Here is a 20,780-nt window from a genome sequence, read left to right as displayed (position 1 = left end):
ATATATATATACACAGCCCCGATTCTTTTAGTTTTTGTAAAAAAAAAACTTTAATTTTGTTTCATTTCCTCTTGGTCTTTCAGGCCGGAGCGGGAAAACAATCTATCTATTACTGTGCGTGGTGGCGGACGGTAATGCATCGCGCAACACTCAGCTTGTTTGCCAACTGCCAATAAAAACTAACGAAGACTTCTTTGTCTGTGTCATTAGGGCCTGGTGGGCATTTTATTTCACCGGCGTCGTAGCGAGCTCACTGTCTAACCGGCTGAAATTAACATTATGGACATAACAAAATTTTTAAAAGGAACACTGACAGTAAACCTCACCGACCAGAGAGAGATTCAAAAGCAATGTCGGTCGATTTGGGGGGTTACGTTTTCTCGTAAAACCGAAACACACCGCTTGTAACAATTGCAAAGTTATCTCAGGGCATGCTTTACAGCAAATCTCGGCACATTAGTGGGATAAGAAGAGAGATTAATTGAGAAATATAGCTGGAGAACAGTTTAATACAAAATAGGTTGTAGGCTCTACTGGGTAATTTTTTTTTCTTCTATTATCTCAAACAGCCTGAAAAATAGTACATTTAGATGACGTAAATGGGGAAAAAATCTCCCCGGGGTAGTATGCCCCTGGACCCCCCTAGGTTTTGGCTAAGCCCCGAATGTTTACATTGTCTGGCTTCGCCCCTGTGTGTATATATATATATATATATGCTTTGCGTTAATTGTGCCTGACGCGGCGCTGGCGCGCTGCTGCTGTAGCTGACATAGAGGGGCACCACCAACAGACCAGGATCTTGTCTTCAAAAGACAAGGTTTTCAAAAGGCATCACTCAGGGCCATATTAAGACAGTGTGTAAATGCCCCCCCCCCCCCCCCCACCCCCCAGACATAATTAGGGTGATTTCGCAAATCAAATGTAATTTATTAACTTGTCCAATTTCTGTATTTTTCGGACTATAAGTTGCACCTAAGTTTAAATCGCAACAGTCCAAAAACACGACCTGACAAGGAATAAAACATATAAGTCACACTGGACTATAAGTCGCATTTATTTAGAACCAAGAACCAAGAGAAAACATTACCGTCTACAGCTGCGAGAGGGCGCTCTATGCTGCTCAGTGTAGACTACAGGAGCACTCAGCGGCATAGAGCACCCTCTCGCGGCTGGAGACGGTAATGTTTTAACTTTAACTTTAACTTCAATGGTAAACAGGGAGAGCAAGCGAGAGTGCAGTCAATCGCTTCTGTGTCATTGTCGTCCTGAGATCATTCTTCACTCGTTTAAAAAAAACTGTCAATCCCTGGATTGTATCTAAACGTCTAGCGCCCTTGTCTTTCTTTAACTTTCTTTTTGCAAAACCACTCAATTGACATCTGTCCATTTTGATTCATTTTCTGTAGCCGTTAAAAAAATGACACATTTGCACATACTTGTTGTGGACCAACTAAACTCTGACAGATTGGGGACGGAATGTCATGTAATCTTTATTTATTTATAATTTATCATTATTACTATTATTGTTAAGTAAGTGTTCATAAACGAGTTATGTATGGTCTTTTAAGAATTTCAAGTTAATAATAAAACAATTTATGAAAAATATTTTAAAGCTTGTCTCATGTGGTGCCCCCCAGTTGTTGTGAATGGTTGGTGCCCCTGTGCCCTTATGGATAATCCGGCTCTGGCATCACGAGAGTGTGAACATCACTACAACCCAAGTAGAACGATTGTAATTCAAACGCAGCTCCCATCGGCATTTAAACAGACCTTTGCTCTTAATTCTGATTGGTCCAACGCAATAACGAAATCTGAGCAGGTCTAAAAACTGAAACTGTTGATGCTACACTTTACACTTTGGAAAAGTTATATATATATATTTAAATATGAGCAGGCCTACAAGCTGGGATTGGTAATGTTGCACTGTAATCATAGTTATTTATTTATATTTTTCATTATATTTTATTATATGATATTGGTTAGAGAGTGAGAGTATTCTATTTAGTGGAGAACTTTGCAGCAGGATTTTATTTCTTTTTCTTTTTTATTTTATATATATTTTATTTAAAAAGTATTTTAAAAAAGTGTAAACAAATTGTTAAAAAAAAGGTTTATAGTAATAAATGCATTTCTTTCCCGTACTGTACTGAAAATGAACCGAACCGTGATTTTTGCATACCGTTACAACCCTAATATATATATATATATATATATATATATATGTGTGTGTGTGTGTGTGTGTGTGTGTGTGTGTGTGTGTGTGTGTGTGTGTGTAACAAATTGTCACCAGTCTCTGAATGCCACTAATATACTACGAAAATTAACCGTGGTTTTGCTACAAAAACTATGGTGTTTTTATGGTTACACATGGTAATCAATATGCCAATAAATATTTTTACTACAATGAATCCATGGTTACTTTTTGCAAGCAACTATACAGGTTCTAAAGAACTTGAACCCAAAAACACTTGTCCCTTTTCCTGTTATTTATCATCTGAGCTGCTCTACTGAAAACCTTATTAATCCTGAATTTTTGTAGTAACCCGCTTCTATATAAAATAATATATTTAATCACCCCATTAAACATTTTCTAAAATCATTGGTAATTTAAATATTGCACAGAATTGTCACAACTAAATTAAGAATTCATTAATTAGATGGACTTAATGCCTGCCTAAAGCAAAACATAGCAAATGTTACCATCAAATATGAGAAACCTTAAAGAACGATAGACTGACGTAAATTACTGAAACCTGTTATCATGCACGTGTTTGCCATAGCTTTTTATTAAAACACTATACACTGCAAAGTTTAACTTTAAATGACATCAATTAATACATTAAACCAGTTGATCTCAGTTCATTCTCTATTTACCTTCTATGAACTTAACACACTAATGTGGTTCATGCCATAAAAAAATAAATAAATAAAAAACAGTCCCGTGAACAAAATCCTGTGCAAACATCGGAGTAAAAGCCTAGAAGATCACCACGCCGGCCTCTTCCCTGTACCCTGGTGGGTTTGACTTGAAAAGGGCTCTGCACTGCAAACAGTCCCTGATGCTGTTAAAATGATTATAATTTATTTTAATATATATTAAAAATGTATAAGGTATGCATTGTAGCTGACACCTAAATGAACACATTACAACTGTTTTATGGCTGCAAGTCTTTCTCCTCAAATGTTACTGAGCTACAAATTTGCGTTTGAGCCCATGTAAAAAAGTAGCATAATTTACATATGATTTACAGTTTATTTTAATAAATATCAAACATTCAATTCAATTGTGCATTATAGCTGACACCTAGAAGAAAAATTACAGTTGTTTTTATGACTGTAAGTCATTCTTTTCAAATGCTACTAACGTTAAAAAAGTATATAACAATATCGCATGTAACTTTAGAGATCGCTTTTTTTATTTTATTTTTTTGCTTTCTTTAGTTTTCTGTTCTCTGCACCGGATTGCGTATTATAAATCATTTAGGTAAAAACGATGCCCGTTTATCACTTTCAGGCACATTCCTGTGAAAGTTTTTTTTTTTTTTTTTTAGGTTCCCTTAGGAAAATTACCCATGGTTTTAACAATAACACCACAAATCATCGTTCTTGTAGGCATGGTAACTGCAAATTAACCATGGTTTTGTTACTTCAAATAATAATTTACAAAGAAGTATTAATATACTGTAATATTTTTGTTGTTGTTGTTGCTATAAAAACAGACCTAAGCCATCAACAGCCTTTAAAATGACTTAAAATGCATTATATAAAAAAAACAATGAGGCAATAATGATTGGTTAATAATAACACTGTTAAAATACATAATGTAGGCAAATACAAAATAAACAATTTATGTACATGTTATCACAAATGCCTGCAAAGGGAGCCAAATGTCATGTGATTACACTGTGTTACACTTACAGGACGATCAAATCCTTGTTTAGGCTACTGACCAAACATTTAATTCAAATATTCACTTAATCTTTCATTTTAGCTAGCTTTATGCTATAGATGACACAGCCTTTATAATTTCTTCAACAAAAAACGTGCATATCACAACCCTTACAAAAATAAACCATGGTTTTATCAAAGTAAAACTGCTTAATTTCCTTTTGCATGATTTCTGAATGCTTGAGACTAAAAAATAAATTAGAGTCATAATATAGTTAATCATGTTAATTGTTCTGTAAACATTTACTCCTGGCAAATTAAAGCCCTCAAAATAATGAAAGCAAACGTTAAGATATACTTGTCAAGGAGGATTTGATGTTAATTAATGCCACTCGCTCAGAACTTAGAAAATTATAAGGAAATGGTATCAATGGAAAAACGAATCTATGTTTTAGACTTAGAGTGGGAGGAATAAATATAAAACTTAAACAACAACAAATATATATATATATATATATAATAACAGTTATCTTAGAACAATTTGCCCATTTTCAAGTCACGTCTTCTTTATTGTAAATTTTTCCACATGTACAGTACAGAGAATTGAAACTGCGTTACTCTCAGACCCTCGGTGCATACAGATAACACTAACAGTAGAGCCTAAAAATCTACATCAAATATAAAATAAAACTATAAAAAAGGGCATATAAAGAAAAAATAAAAATTAAAAATAAAGTTAAATAAAGCAGTGCAGGGCACATGGAAGATAGAGTGCAAACCAGTGAAGTGAACAATCAGTGCAGATAAAAGATTTTTAGTGAGAGATTGTTGTCACTGCACCATCCGGCCAGGCGGCTCACCTTGCTCCTGTAGTTTGTCTCATCTCTGTTGCTAATAAGACCCACCACAGTCGTGTCATCCGCAAACTTAATGTAGAGGTTGGACTTGTGTGACGGTGTGCAGTCATGGGTCAGCAAAGTGAAGAGGAGGGTCTCAGCACACATCCTTGGGGGGCCCCAGTGTTCAGTGTGATGGTGCTGGATGTGTTGCTGCCGACCCGTACTGCCTGAGGTCTTTTAGTCAGAAAGTCCAACAGCCAGTTGCACAGCGAAGTGTTGAGCCCCAGCTGGACCAGTTTGAAAATGAGCTGTTGAAGGATGATGGTGTTGAATGCTGAACTGAAGTCAATGAACAGCATTCTGACATATAAGTCTTTTTATCTAGATGTGTGATTCTTGAGTGGACGGCAGTGGCGATGGCATAATCGGTCGATTGGTTGGACCGATACGCAAACTGGAAGGGGTCCGGGGGGGGGGCAGACTTGATGTGGTGCATGACTAGCCTTTCAAAGCACTTCATGAGAATGGGAGTAAGTGCAACAGCACAGTAATCATTGAAGCAGGATGGAGACGGCCTCTTCGGGACGGCCTCTCTGTGAAGACATCAGTGAGTATCTCAGTTCACACCCAGGAATGTTGTCAGGCCCCGGAGCTTTGCATGCATGACTGCCCTGACAGTCTTGTCTGTCCTATCTTTGTTTAATGTGTCTCTGTTCATTTTGTGCCTGAACACATGGTTGTGTCTTTGTTTATGTTGGCCATGTGCTCCCCTTGTCCTGCCTCCTCGTTTCTAATCACCACGCCCCCTTGTTTAGTCCTTTTGTTTGTCTAATTGTTCACCTGATCCTTGTGTGCTCTGCTCCCTTTATATTGTGCTCATTTCCCTCTGGTCTTGGCTGGTTCATTTTTGTTCATTCTCTTGTTTAGATTAGTCTTGTGAGAACTCTTTAATAAGTATTTTGCAACTTATTTGGTTCCCTCTTGTTTTCTAGTTTTCACTTGTTCTCATGTGTAGTTTAGTTTTTTCGTTCTTGACCCTTTTGGGGTTTTTACCCACCTATTTATTTTCTTTCTAGTTTTCAGTAAGGTTGCTATTTTCTTTATTTTGGTTTGTAGTTCTAGTTAGTTATACCTAGCTTTTTCCAGTTGTTATCCTTTTTGTTTTCAGTTATTTCCAGTTATTTGTAGTATTACTACTTTTTGTTTTTCCTTTTTTAGTTTTCGTTTCTCCCTAGGCATTGGTTTGCAAGTTTACTTTCATCTGTTAAATTCTTGTCTCCCCTGTTTTGTCTTTGTCTGTGTTGGTTCCTGCCCTGCTTCCTGCCCTCCTCCCTGGTCGCTGGTTCGTCTGACCTGACAGACCTTGTGGTGCTACAAGGGGTTCCTTCAACTGGGTCAGGCCCTTCCTACTTGAGTTGCTACCAGGTCTCCTTTTGCCACAGAGTCTGGAGCCATGTCCCTCTGACCAGCCTGTTCTCCTGTCGTGTGCCCTGCCCTATTGTTGACCGTCTTACTACATCATACGTGTTTCCCCCTTGATAATTCTGCATCTTGGTCCTCCCTTGCCAAACCCTGACAGCTGAAGGATCTTGTCACGATGTCTGGGGTCAGCATTATCACCTGGTCGTCGGGAGGAGGTGGAGTCTTCTTTGAAGTGGTACTGTTTTGTGCTCAGAGCGAAGAAGGCATTCAGCTCGTTTAGCAGAGAGATGTTGCTGTCACAGGTCGGTGGTGGGGGCTAGTAGTCTGTAATGGTCTGTAGACCCTGCAACAGGCTCCTAGTGTCTCTGCTGTCGCTGAATTGATAGCCTATCCTCCTGGAGTGCTGTCTCTTAGCCTTTCTGATGCCGTGGGACAGCTTGGCCCTGGCTGTTCTCAGGCCCACCTCATCTCCAGGTCTGAAGGCAGCGTTCCATGTCTCCAGGAGTGTGTAGACCTCCCCTGTCATCCACTGCTTCTGATTGGCCTAGACAATGATGGTTTTTGTGACAGTTACATCATCAATACACTTGTTGATGTAGGCATTGACAGTCTCTGAGTACTCCTGGAGGTCAGTGGTGTTATTGTATGTGGCAGCCTGTTTAGACATATTCCAGTCAGTTGTGTCAAAACAGTCTTGAAGTGCCCCTGATGATCCTTCTGCCCACACTTGAATCTATTTTTGAACTGGTTTGGTGACTTTAATCAGCGGTGTGTATTCAGGAATTAGCATGACATTGATGTGGTCTGAGGCGCCGAGGTGGGGGATGGGGAGGGCTTTGTAAGCTCTTCTCTATGATGTGCAAAAAAGTCTAAAATGTTTTTCACCTCTTGTTGGAAAGTTAATGTGTTGGTGTATTTTTGGAAACACACTCTTTAAGCCAGCATGGTTGAAATCCCCAGCTATGATGAGAAAGGCATCAGGGTGTGCTGTCTGCTGCTCACTGATGTGCTGGTACAGTTCATTTAGTGCATCGTTCCTGTTGCAGGGAATGTAATCCGATGGGTGTTCAGGTCCATGTGTTGGAGGGGGACCAGGGGACTGAGGCAGAGCCAGCGGGATGGGGACCGAGGGCAGTGGTGTGTCTGTAACTGCCACCCTGCAAAAACCTGAAACGACCCCCACCGGCTCTGAAGGATCATGAGCGTGTCCAAAAGGCAAAGGGGGAGGTGTTGCTTAAATTTATAACAATGTTTTCACGATTTCTCGGAATGCAGGCTTCAAGTATAACTCGTTTGAAGTAATGGTGCTTCATATAACATTATCCGGAGAAACAAATGTTAATGATAAATCCCATTTTATGTTTGTACTCGCTACTGTATACAGGCCACCAGGGCACCATACAGACTTTATTAAAGAGTTTGGTGATGTCACATCAGAATTAGTTCTGGCTGCAGATAAAGTTTTAATAGTTGGTGATTTTAATATTCATGTTGCTAATGAAAAAGATTAATTGGGATCAGCATTTATAGACATTCTGAACTGTATTGGGGTTAGACAACATGTCTCAGGACCTACTCATTGTCGAAATCATACTCTACATTTAATACTGTCACATGGAATTGATGTTGATGGTGTTGAAAATTTGCAGCCAAGTGATGATATCTCAGATCATGGTTAGTTTTGTGCAAGCTTCACATAGTCAAAATTGTAAATTTCATTTCTTTTTACAAGTATGGTAGAACCATCACTTCTACCACAAAAGATTGCTTCGTAAGTTATCTTCCTGATGTATCCAAATTCCTTAGCATATCCAAAACCTCAGAACAACTTGATGTAACAAAATCTATGGACTCTCTCTTTTCTAGCATTTTAAATACAGTTGCTCCTTTATGCTTATTGAAGTGTCACGCTGTCAGTCTCTGTTTTCCTGGGTGTTCCCTAGTGAGCTCACTTCTCCTTAGGCACTTCACCATAGGCACTTTAATTCTTCTAGTCTGGTCCTGTCTTCACAGTAATTGCACTCCAATTAAATCGCACAGGTGCTGCCAATCCTTTGTCATTGGTCTCCCTATAAACTGCTGTCCTTCTCTGTTGTCTGTATGGAGTCCTTACCCTATGCGTCATATGTTCTCGTCTCCCAAGACTTACCCCTGCCTTCTCGTTCCTCCGAGTTTGTTCATTCCGTTTCATCCGGTTTCCTCTTTTTTTTTTTGTTTTGTTTTGTTTGTCTCTCAAGACTGTTTATTTTGTATTTACCCTTTTTGTCATTAAAACATACTTTGCATTTGGATCTACCCTCTCCTTGTGTTTTCCTAAACACCAACCGTCACAGAAGGACTCCATCAACACATGATCCAGCAGTATGTCTACTACCATTTCCTCCCCAGCCAGCAAGCGGGAGAGAAATGGTTTTGAGGGCTCTCGCCTAGTGGTGTTCCGGGGGACCAGGGGAGGTCGCTCCGGAGCAAGCGGTAGAGAGGAGGTCCGGCAGCGATCTCCACTGTGGGCTCCCGTCGACCCGGGATTTGGTTGGGGCCGCCATTTCACCAGTATGTCCCGATAGGATAAGGGAGACGCAGATCGGCCGAGCCAACGCCGTGGAACCAGATGGCCTCCAGTCCTGTGCGGCTGTACAAAATGGCCGCCAGTCCTGTGCGGCTGTACAAGATGGCCGGCAGCCCAGCGCCACAGCACAAGATGGCCGCCAGTCCAGCGCCACAGCACAAGATGGCCGCCAGTCCAGCGTCACAGTACAAGATGGCCGCCAGTCCAGCGCCACAGTACAAGATGGCCACCAGTCCAGCGCCACAACCCAAGATGGCCACCAGCCTAGTACCACAGCACAAGATGGTCGCCAGCTTAGAGCCACAGCACAAGATGGCCGCCAGCCCAGCGCCACAGCACAAGATGGCCGACTCAACGTCTGAGTCGCCAGTCAAGGGGCCACCAACTCGCCATCATGGAGGGCGGAGGAGGAGGAGACAGGCGTCTGTCATTCCTCAAAGCCCGGAGGACGCTCCTGAGCGGGCCGTTGTCGTCCAGGAGGACGCTCCTGTGCGGGCCGTTGTCGTCCAGGAGGACGCTCCTGTGCGGGCCGTTGTCGTCCAGGAGGACGTTCCCGAGGCGGTGCCCAATGCTGTTCCGGAAGCCGAGGCGGTGCCCGATGCTGTTCCGGAAGTCGAGGCGGTGCCTGATGCTGTTCTGGAGACCGAGGCGGTGCCTGATGCCGTTCCCGAGGCGGTGCACGATGCTGTTCCAGAGGCCGAGGCCGTTCCCGAGGAGGTGCCCGCTGCTGTTCCGGAGGCCGAGAGGGTGCCCGCTGCTGTTCCGGAGGCCGAGAGGGTGCCCGCTGCTGTTCTGGAGGCCGAGGCGGTGACTGAGGCGGTGACCGAGGCCGTTCCCGTTGCGGTGACCGAGGCGGTGCCCGAGGCCATTCCAGAGGTGGTGCCCGAAGCAGAGGCATCTCACGTCTCCACAGGCAGTCCAAAGTCAAGTCAGGTGCCCATTGACTGTTCAGAGTTGAGTAAGATCCCGGTTGACCCTCTAGAGTCAAGTCAGGTGTTCATGGACCCTCCAAAGTCAGGGTTAGTCACCGTCGACCTTCCAGAGTTAGGGTTAGTCACCGTCGACCTTCCAGAGTGAGGGCTAGTTCCTGCTGACCATCCAGAGTTGAGTCATGTTTCAGTTGTTCCTCTTGAATCAAGTCAGATTCCTATTGACCTTCCCGAGTTGAGTCAGGTGTCCGTTGACTTTCCTGAGTTGAGTCAGTTTCCGGTTGACCCTTCGGAGTCGAGTCAGGTGTTCATGGACCTTCCAGAGTCAGGGTTAGTCACCGTCGACCCTCCAGAGTCAGGGCTAGTTCCTGTTGACCATCCAGAGTCGAGTCATGTTCCAGTTGTTCCTCCTGAATCAAGTCAGATTTTTATCGACCTTCCAGAGTCTAGTCAGGTTCCGGTTGACCCTCCAGAGTCGAGTCAGGTGTTCGTGGACCCTCCAGAGTCAGGGTTAGTCACCGTCGACCTTCCAGAATCAGGGCTAGTTACCTTTGACTCTCCAGAGTCAGGGCTAGTCACTGATGACCTTCCAGAGTCAGGACTAAGTACCATGGACTTTCCAGAGACAAGGCTAGTCACCGGTGATCTTCGAGGACTGAGTCAAGTCACCGGTGATCTTCGTCCTCCCATTGGGCCGACCACAAAGATGTGGTGGTCTTCCGCTCCGCCCTGGGGGACTCCGGCCTTGACCGCGAGGATGTGGTGGTCTTCCACTCCGCCCTGGGGGGGCTTCTGCCTTGACCACATGGGTGTGATGGCCCTCTGTTCCGCCCGTGTGGGCATCACTGTCTTCTATGGACCCATGTTTTTGTGTTTTTGTTTTCATTTGTTTTTCTATATATATCTCCTCCTTTGGACCTGGCCCTCCGTCCCTCCCCTTTATCCTCCGCCGGTCCACCACCCTCCTGCACTCCTTGTTTTGTGTTACACCTTTCCTGCCTCTGCCTTACCATTTCACCTGATTGTTCCGTCTCTGTTTTTCCATTTTACCTGGTTGTCCTGTCTTTTGTCTCTCCATTCCACCTGGTTGTTTGTCTCTGTCTGTCCATTCTATCTGGTTCTCCTGTCTCTGTTTTCTGACCCTCCGTCCCTCGCCCTAGTCCGCCGCCGCTTCACCTGCCTCGAGAACTGGCCTTAAATGAAAAGATTAACTGTAACCATGTGAAATTAAAGGCAATAACTGCATAGTTCTACAATCTTAACAACACAACCAACACACATTCAATAAGATGTTTCTTAATCAACATTCAGTATTTTAGTTTTTAAATTTGGTTTTAAAAAAGTCTTTACCAGTGTCTTTATTTAAGGACTTAATAAAAGTAATTTTATATAAATAGATTATTCCAAAATGTTAAAATCAAATATTGTTGGTGCGAATAAAACAAAGATGCAAAGTGTTTTCATTCATCCAATTAAAAAAATTAAAAAAGGTAATGATTCACATCTATATTTTTTGAGCCAATGAAAAATAAATAACTATTGTCTCAAGTTAAAAAATATAGATGTCGATCATTACCCTAATTTTTTTTAATTGGATGAATGAAACACTATTTTTCTCAGTGTGCTAAAGATGGTGTTTTTTAAGTCCAATTAAGTCAATGTAATTTTAAGGTAAAATAAAAATAATCATCCTATACAGAACTGACGTTTACTTCTGGCTTTTCCAACGTGTATGGGTCAAAGACGAAAAAGTGTTTAACCATAAAAAAAATTGTAATACTGCTTTAAACTGTTGTAGCCCCCCCCCCCCCCCCAAAAAATGCAAAAAGGTTACTGTTTAATTTAATTGAATTTTGTTTTTGTTTTTCTTAGCAAAAAATAAATATCATACATTTTCCCCTGATTTACAGAAGACAACTGGTAAAATGTCATTCAGTGTAACAAGCTTGTCAGGCATATTTACAACAAAAATCAATTTATGACATATTTAAAGACTAATTACTTTCACACCAAATACTAATAAGTTGTAATTTTACATTTTTAAAGGGGGGGTGAAATGCTATTTCATGCATACTGAGTTTTTTTACACTGTTAAAGAGTTGGATTCCCATGCTAAACATGGACAAAGTTTCAAAAATTAAGTTGTACGTTTGAAGGAGTATTTCTGTTCCAAAAATACTCCTTCCGGTTTGCCACAAGTTTCGGAAAGTTTTTTTAGAGTATGGCTCTGTGTGACGTTAGATGGAGCGGAATTTCCTTATATGGGTCCTGAGGGCACTTCTCCCGGAAGAGCGTGCGCTCCCGTATAGCAGAGCAGAGAGAGGCTGTGCACAGACAATCACCGATCAGAGCGAGAGCGTCGCGAAATGTCACAAAAGGAGGAGTGTTTTTGGTTGCCAGGGCAAGACAACCCTGCACAGGTTACCAAAGAAAAAACAGCATTAAGGGACCAGTGGACGGAGTTTATTTTTACAGAGCATCAACGGAGTTGTGCAAGTGTTTGTGTTTGTTCCCTGCATTTCGAAGATGCTTGTTTTACAAACAAGGGCCAGTTTGACGACGGATTTCTTAAGGATGATGCAAACCCAACGAAAAAGGGTCACGATCGTGTGTTGTAACCGCAGGCGGTGAGTAAAACTGCTTAAAATATCTCTGCCTTCTTGTTAGTGCGTCCGCCTCCCATCGGAGACCCGGGTTCGAGCCCCGCTCGGAGCGAGTCGTTGCTGCTGCTGCTCTCGTTCAGTTTCAGCCTCGGGATCTGATTCTGGATCATAAATAAACGGCTGAATCTGACTGTTAGCCATGGTTTATTTTGAATGATGGTTTTTTCCTCAAGGCAATGTCAGAGCCGTTAAATATGTTTTTCAACGGCTCTGGGTAATGTCACAGCTTCCAAACGCTCTCGACGCAAAAGCCTACTGGCACTTGTGATTCTTTAGCTCCGCCCACACGTCACGCCTCTAGGCGCTCGTGTTTTTCCGGGAAAAATCGGTAAAGACTATCTTTCTCTTATGAATATAATAAAACTAAAGACTTTTTGGAGTTATGAAGGATGCAGTACTACTCTATAGGTACTCAAGATTAACAGCATATTGAGTGAAAACGAGCATTTCACCCCCCCTTTAACATTTGCCTCTATCCTTGGTTTTGCCCATTTTTCAGTAAGAATTTTTTACTAATTTAAAACATAATTAAATTTAGTATGCTCCATTTTTAATTTAGATATTTTAATATGTATACGTCAGAATAAGCATGTTGTTTGAATTTTTGCATAAATATTGTGTTACACTGAATGACAATGTAACATTATTTCAACCAAATTTTGACATTTTATTCTCCAAAAACTTATTTAAAACCTTAAAAGTAGACATTTTACTTACATTTAATGTGCTTTCTATGGACACAAAATCACTTTTGTACATTTTTCTTGAAGCGGACATCTTAACGTCTTTGACCCGTATGCAAGTTCTAATTTACAAATAAATAAAAAAAATCAGTTTTGTCACAGTTTAGTCCGTTTCGTTTCTCATCCAACACGTGAGAGGTTGAACATCTCTTCACTGTCTACTCGTGTTCAGGGCGCAGCTTTAGTGTGCACAGAAAAGGGACTCTCAGGCACGATTCTGGTGTGTAAAGACACAGAAAACACAAAGCAGACGCCACACTCCTGACACGCAGCAAAAACGCCACGCAGCCAGTGTGGTCGCAAGTACACCAACGTCTGATCGCTTCCTGCTATCTGTGCCTCAGAAGTGAAGCTCTGAATCATGCGCACAGATTTCAAAATACTTCAACACAAATGACATGCGCTGAGTCCCAATTAGCCTACTTATACTACGACCTAAAAGTATGTACTTTTTTTGTGAGGAAAAAGTACATACTTTTGAGTGTGTAGCAAAAGAGTATGCACGTTCTGGGACATACTTCGATGACGTCATGCAACGTGAACGACAACGTGGTTGCCTAGTTACGCACACCACAACGGTTAACGCTTCATTAATTCTTTATGTCCAATAAAATTGTATTTACTATTCCCATCTTTTTTCTCATCGTTTTTTTTTCACAATACATTTTACAATGTGTTCTTCTACCAAGTTGAGGAGTGAAGAAGCAGGGCGGCATCGTCGTAGAACCAAACTTTAAATAGGGTTAAACATTTGAATTCTTACACTTAAAAGCTGAGGGCGCATCTCCACTGCTGCATCCGGCTGCCATGTTTACATCATCGCAAAGCTCCTCCCTCCTGCACGCAATGGGTTGTGGGCAATATTAGCACTTAGAGTGTGCATTGATCTGCACTTCGAATTCTAACCGGAAATAGCAGACCATCCGGGTATCTTTGGAATGCTCTTTTCAAAATACTACAATTTGGGATGTACTAATTCTAGTTTTGCATACTGTTTGGGGCGTATGCGAATTGGGACTCCGCAATGGCGAACGGTTACAATGAAGTCTGTGCACGCATGCGCACTTCCAGAAAAATCGACCGATTGCAGATCGCATATTGTAAGCAAAAACCGTCCGGTTCCGATTTATGGCCGGTCAACCGGTGCATCCCTAGTGACCAGCGAGCCGAGGCAGTGGCGCATGTTTTGGTCGAGGAGTGTTTTTTTAAGTTTGAGGTTCATTCCGACCAAGGTCGTAATTTTGAATCGGCCCTGATTCGTCAGCTCTGTGAGCATTATCACATTAAGAAGTCCCGTACGATGCCGTACCATCCGGCCAGAAATGGCCAATGTGAGCGTTTCAATTGCACTTTGTATACCCTTTTGCGAACCCTGCCCGGCCCTAGGAAGAGGGACTGGGCCTCGTGTTTATCACAGGAAATCTTGTTATAAAACCACCCCTCACCGGGGACAGGAAAGTCTCCTTATTACTTGATGTTCGGTCAAGAACCTAGGTTGCCAGTGGACTTTCTGCTGGGTAATGTGTTAGAGCCAATGGCAGGTAGTGTACAGTGTTGGGTCGTAGAACACCAAAAGCGGTAAAGAGTTGCCTTTCAGGGGGGCAACGGAACGCCTGAATGCAGCTGCGGATCGAAGAAAGGAACGACATGACTCCCTTGTTCGTGACTTACCTTTGTCAGAGGGCCAGCTTGTTTATTTACGAGATCATTCGTTTAAAGGGCGGCATAAGATTGCAGACTTGTTGAGCCCGGTATTGTTCCAAGTAGTTCATCCCCCTGAGGTGGGAGGTGTGGTGTATACCATTGCACCCGTGGAGGATCTGAGTAAGGTCTGACGTGTCCACCACTCGTTATTGAAGGCTTGTGGCCGGAAAGAGGTCCGGCCGGATGGTCAACCTGGAGTTGGAGTAGAAGATCAGGAAGAACCGCAGGTAGATGAGGTAGATGAAGTTGACTTAGTTGTGCTTGTGCCAGAGACCCCTGGTGTTGCTCGAGCGACGGGTCATCTGGCACATGCCAATTCTGGTACGAATGGGTTGCCATTGGATCTCCCCTTGATGGGTGCAGTTAGAGGAGAGTCAGGTTACCAGGATGGTAGGGTGGTCGCCCCTCGGCGGACAGGCCGAGTTGGTGCTGGTCGGCATGGGAATTTGCACCACCTTCCCTGGGCAGTCGGAGAGATAGGAAGTAGGGTCGCTGTCAGCTCTGAGGTAACCACTGCTGGTATCTTGTTTAGGCCTTGGTCATGAATGGTGTTGGTGGCTCTGTATTGAGTCCATCGTCGGGGCGCCGAAGAAAAAAAAAGGAGGGGAAGATTGTAGCAGGAAGGGTTATTACCCCTCCCACATTATCGTTTAGTGTTTAGCCAATGGCTAGGCGTCCAGGGTGTATAAGAGCATGAGCTACCAGTTCCTTGGCATGCTTAATTATCCGGGGCTGTGACGTCATCTATGCGCCTGGTTCCTTTCTGTTAGAGTTGGCGTAAAATGTGCTGCTTTTAAACTTGCCGAAGCTGTTTATCCACTGGCGGGTCTATGTGGTTGTTTGGGCAGTTGAATGTGGACACTTGAGACAGGTAAGAGAAACATTTGTGTGCGACGGTGGTTTGTAGATTAAGTTTATGGTTCGCTCTGGTTAAGCGAGTAATCTGACTGATCTGTATGCGTAGTGTACGATCTATCTGTGCTTCATGCCAACGAGTTTATCAGAGACTTTCGGCTCCATCTACCGCATAGTTTGGGGATAGTGATTCTGAGACAGCATGCTTTGTAAGTATACTGTTCGAGCGTAAGCCAAGGGAGAAGAACTCTGTGTAACACTTTCTGTTTGTTTTTAGGCATGCGCTAAGGACTGTACCGACTTTCTGAATGAGCATTATCTGCTCTGTGCTTCATCATAAGGCTTTATTCGTGGTGGGCCTCATCAGTTGCTGTTCTGTTTTGGGTTTGTTTTGTTTAGTTTTTGGTGTGCTGTTCTGTCACAAGCGAGTCGTCTCGAGTGAACAGCTGATCGATTCGTCTTGGGTGAACCGTTCTAAGTGAGTTGTTCGAGTGAATCATTTCAAGTGAACTGTCCAGTGAACGATTTTCCTTTTTCTAGTTTATTTTATTACTTTATTTTGTTTAGTATTTTCAAAGACGAGTATTTTTTTGAATTTGTTTTTTTAATTCAAATGTATTAGTAAATTTACATTTTTCACTTGTGATTTGAATTATGCTGATGCATTTATGACAATTTGCATTATTTTGTTTTCCATAACACTGCTCTTTAATGTTGTTTTCTTTGTTTGTTGGCAGGGCCTGGGCACCCGGGGGCAGACGCGTGACCTATTAGGTGGTAGGGTTTTCACTGTAGTCGTGGTCTTCTCTGACATGAGTCGTGGAGTGTGTGCTGTGCTGGTGTGTGTGCACTGAATGGGGTGCTCTTCGTAGAGGAGATATCTTGAGACTGCCCTTGGGTACACCCAGGATCCTCTGCAGCCAACGTTAGAAATTGTTTGGTGATTGTTTGTAGAGTGATTGCTGGTCAACACCTTTTATACAAGAGGACTGTCTTTTTAACAATTAATAAATTGTATGTGTTTTTCAATCACCTATGTCTCTGACTCCAACTGTGGTTAGGATCTGTGTGTGCCTTAGCTTAGGGGTTATATTTAATTCTTGGGGCGAAATCCCCCAAGTGGCGTAGTCGGAAATAATTAACTGAATTGAGCGTGGGTATAAATTGTTCCGCCCAATGTCATAAAATAGAGCCGTTACTCCCGAGCGCTTTGCCACATGTAAATCAGTTTATGCGATGGTGCAGGATCAAAACGAGATCAATCGATCTAGAAGTGTTACTGTTCCGAGTGCTTGACTGAGTTTATTGTCGGGTAAGCCTTTATAATAGGAAGTTATGGGTACTGTGTGCTTAGGCATTAATCTGGAGAGTGGGTATGCTTTTAGCTTGTGTCAAGCATATGCAAACCAGTTCATGTGGTGCTGCAGGATAAGAATGAAACCAAACGATCTAAAGTGGTTTGATCAGAGCAGTGCTTTAAGTGGCCCAAAAGAGGTGCCGGTACTATATTATAGCATATAATATATATATATATATATATATATATATATATATATATATAAGAAACAACAAGATTAAAATCATGAATTCAAATGTCATTGTAAAAAAAAAACAATGACTGTTGTAACAGTGTTTCAATCAGACCTCTGTCAATCACTCCTGTACGCGTACATCACTGTCCTGCTCGCAGCTGCAGCAACTTGCGCTCTCTTCATCAAGCTTTAAAACAAAAAGGGGATAAAAAGGTTGTATTGTCTTTGTGCATATAGATTAATTAGATAAATTAATATCTAAATTCGTGCCTAGCCACCTACGGTATTTTTTTAGAACTTAGAAAAAAGATGCTGCAGCCAATGAGCAGCCAGCGGTGGCTGGTTGCAGGATGACTCAACATCTGCAAACAGTTTTTAAAGTTTATCATACAAAAACTACTCAAGATTTTGCTTTAGTAAAATTTTTGGGACAATTAGGTCCAGATTCGGGACAACAGTTTAGATTTCGGGACTGTCTATATTTGGAAGTGGCGGTACTGAGTACCGGTGCGTACCGGCCCACTTAATGCACTGGTTCGGAGTGATTGACCTGGTTCTATCGTAGGGTAAGCCTTTTCCTGATTGGGTTTAGAACATTGGGCTTTCGTGCGTGTGTTAACCATTATGTTCCCCTTTTAAGGTGTTCAAGATCCTTTCGAAATCCTCTGCCTTTTTTTGTCATTATTTGATGCAAGGAATTTTGTAGTGACTGACTGCCGAAAGACCGTATTGTTTTTTCTGATAACATTCTTTTTGTGTCCAGATGGTGTGGCGCATCTTGCCTGGAATGCTCAGTTTATTTTTTTGTATTATTTTAGTATTAATAAATAACTTTTGTGTATGATTCATGTCTCTGTTCCTTACTAGTGCAACCAACTTGCGTGCCTTGATATAAATTATATAAATTATTCTCTGATGTCAGAGTGGCATAGTCGGTTCTTTTAAAGCTGAATTTATTCTGTTCTAAGTAGTTAGGCCCTCGGTGCCACTAATTATGGTAGCCTCATGGCACATAACGTTAGTAAATAACCTGCCGTGGTTAGTCACAGCCAAAGCATCATCTTTTCTAGATTTTGGCCAATGGCTACTAAAAAAAATAAGTAAATCTATCAACACTTTAAAGACATCAAAGTTTTTTAAAGATATTTAAAAATGTTTTCTGCATTGTTAAAAAAAAACACTTGTATAAGATTGCATTTTGAAAGTGAAAAAAAACTTCGCATTTTATTAGCCCTATTACTTTCCGAAATAATGAAGGTTAAAATGCCAAACCAAAATAGTTTACAAACATTATAAAAACAGCTATTAGTTTATCTCCAAAACAAAACATGTTTAGGCTATAAAAACTATAATCCAAAAACAAACTCTCATTCGGCACAAATCCAAATATTTCCATATTCCCAATGTATCTGGATGCTAAAATATGATTTATTATAAAGTGTTTGTACTTTCATCGACATTCATCATCCTTCACATCAGCTATATCAGCAGAGTGAGGCACTGTCATGCTGAACGCAACATGTTGTACAACAGAGCAGTGTAACTTTTTATTTGTTTCTTTAACTCTATTTTGTTTTGATAATGAACAGGCTTGGATGATAGAAGAGGATGGTCATACCAAAGCTGATTGGTTATAGCCTATAGAAGCAAGACATTATTCAAAGCTGTCAGCTTTTACTAAACAATTAAAACTGTAAAGCTTTTGCAAAATAAAGAAAACTCTCTCCAGTTTCATTTTCTTTTCCAAAAACTTTGGAACGTGTCACAATGAACCGTAATTTAGCAAAAAAAATTATTTCATTTCGTTAATCTGTCAAAATGATTTAAGTGAAATATATTTAGTGTATATGCCTATGTTCCTTTTTATGTAAGCCTATGTAAGCCTATAGTTTTTCTGTTTTCTCCATTCACAGAAGTTCTGCAGTTGCGTGTGATCTGTTGAATTCATCTTACACTATCCTCAGATAAACTCAAGGGCAGTGTATTGCCATTGCAACTTACCTATGATGAGTTCATAGCCATTTCAAATTTTAAATTCTGTTCGGAACTACACAATTTAGTTTCTGGTGCTGGTTCTGTTCCTGTCAAAATTTGGTTTGTTTCCAGTTTTTGTTTTCATTCCTTCATCCGTTTCGGAGCCCTGGTTTAAATTGTTCTTATATGACCACCATCAATTCGTAACAGTGAATGAAGAATTATCATATCGATCACAAGTGCAGTATGGAGTACCTTAAAGCTCAGTATTAGGGCCGCTACTCTTCACGCTTTACATGTTACCCTTGGGAGATATCATCAGGGAACATGGTGTTAGCTTTCACTGTTATGCTGATGATACTCAGCTCTATATTTCTTCGCAGCCCGTTGAAACACACCAATTTGAAAAACTAATGGAATGCATAGTCGATATAAAAAACTGGATGACGAGTAATTTCTTATTAATAAATTCTGAAAAAACAGCGGTGTTAATTATGGGACCTAACAACTCTGCATGTAATAACCTATAACACTGTCTAAGGCTTGATGGCTGCTCTATCAATTCTTCGTCATCAGTTAGGAACCTAGGTGTACTATCTGATAGCAATCTTTCCTTAGAAAGCCACATTTCTAGCATTTGTAAAACTGAATTTTTCCATCCCAAAAATATATGTAAATTGCGGCCTATGCTCTCAATGTCAAACGCAGAAATGTTAATACATGCATTTATGACCTCAAGGTTAGATTATTGTAATGCTTTATTGTGTGGTTGTTCTGCACGCTTGGTAAACAAACTACAGCTAGTCCAAAATGCAGCAACAAAAGTTCTTACTAGAACCAGGAAGTATGACCATATTAGCCCAGTCCTGTCAACACTGCACTGGCTCCCTATCAGACATCGAATATATTTAAAAATATTGCTTATTACTTATAAATACCTAAATGGTTTAGCACCTCAGTATTTGAATGAGCTCCTGTTACATTAAAATCCTCCACATCCAATGCATTTTCAAAACTCAGGCAATTTGATAATACCTAGAATATCAAAATCAACTGCAGGCGGCAGTTCTACCAGAAAGACTCTGAGAAGATATTGTAACAATTCATACATTTATTTATGACCCAGCAAGCTGTATGTTTGTATTTGGCGTAGGCCCCATCCATAAATAGCTGTCCGAGGGTACGGATTCAGTATTTCCTGCCTGAAGATGAAGGCAGGGGCGCAGCCAACCCCCGTGACGTTTTAGGAGGGACCATCCTGGTGGTGGTGGGATGGTTGGAGGGGAAGAACATCCTGTGGTGGTAAGGGAGATTGAGAGAAGATGCTTGTTATTGGTGAGGGAAGAGCCGATCTTGGTGGTGGAGGGGTGGGTGGTGGTGAGTGAAGCGTTCAGCATCTGCAAACTCAGACAAGTCTAAGCACAGGTTCTTTTATACTTCTATTATTAGAACGTGATTGGACAATTGAAAAGATAATAGGTGACACTAACAATTGAGTCTTCCTGGCAGAACTTATGCTAAAGCTTCCATTTCTACCAGAAAGACTCGGAGAAGATATTGTAACAATTCATACATTTATTTATGACCCTGCAAGCTGTATGTTTGTATTTGGCGTAGGCCCCATCCGTAAATAGCTGTCCGAAGGTACGGATTCAGTATTTCCTG

This window comes from Carassius gibelio, chromosome B13, assembly GCF_023724105.1.
Source record: "Carassius gibelio isolate Cgi1373 ecotype wild population from Czech Republic chromosome B13, carGib1.2-hapl.c, whole genome shotgun sequence".
NCBI classification, from domain to species: Eukaryota; Metazoa; Chordata; class Actinopteri; order Cypriniformes; family Cyprinidae; genus Carassius; species Carassius gibelio.
The sequence above is the reverse complement of the archived record's forward strand: the minus strand, read 5'-3'. Positions refer to the sequence as shown.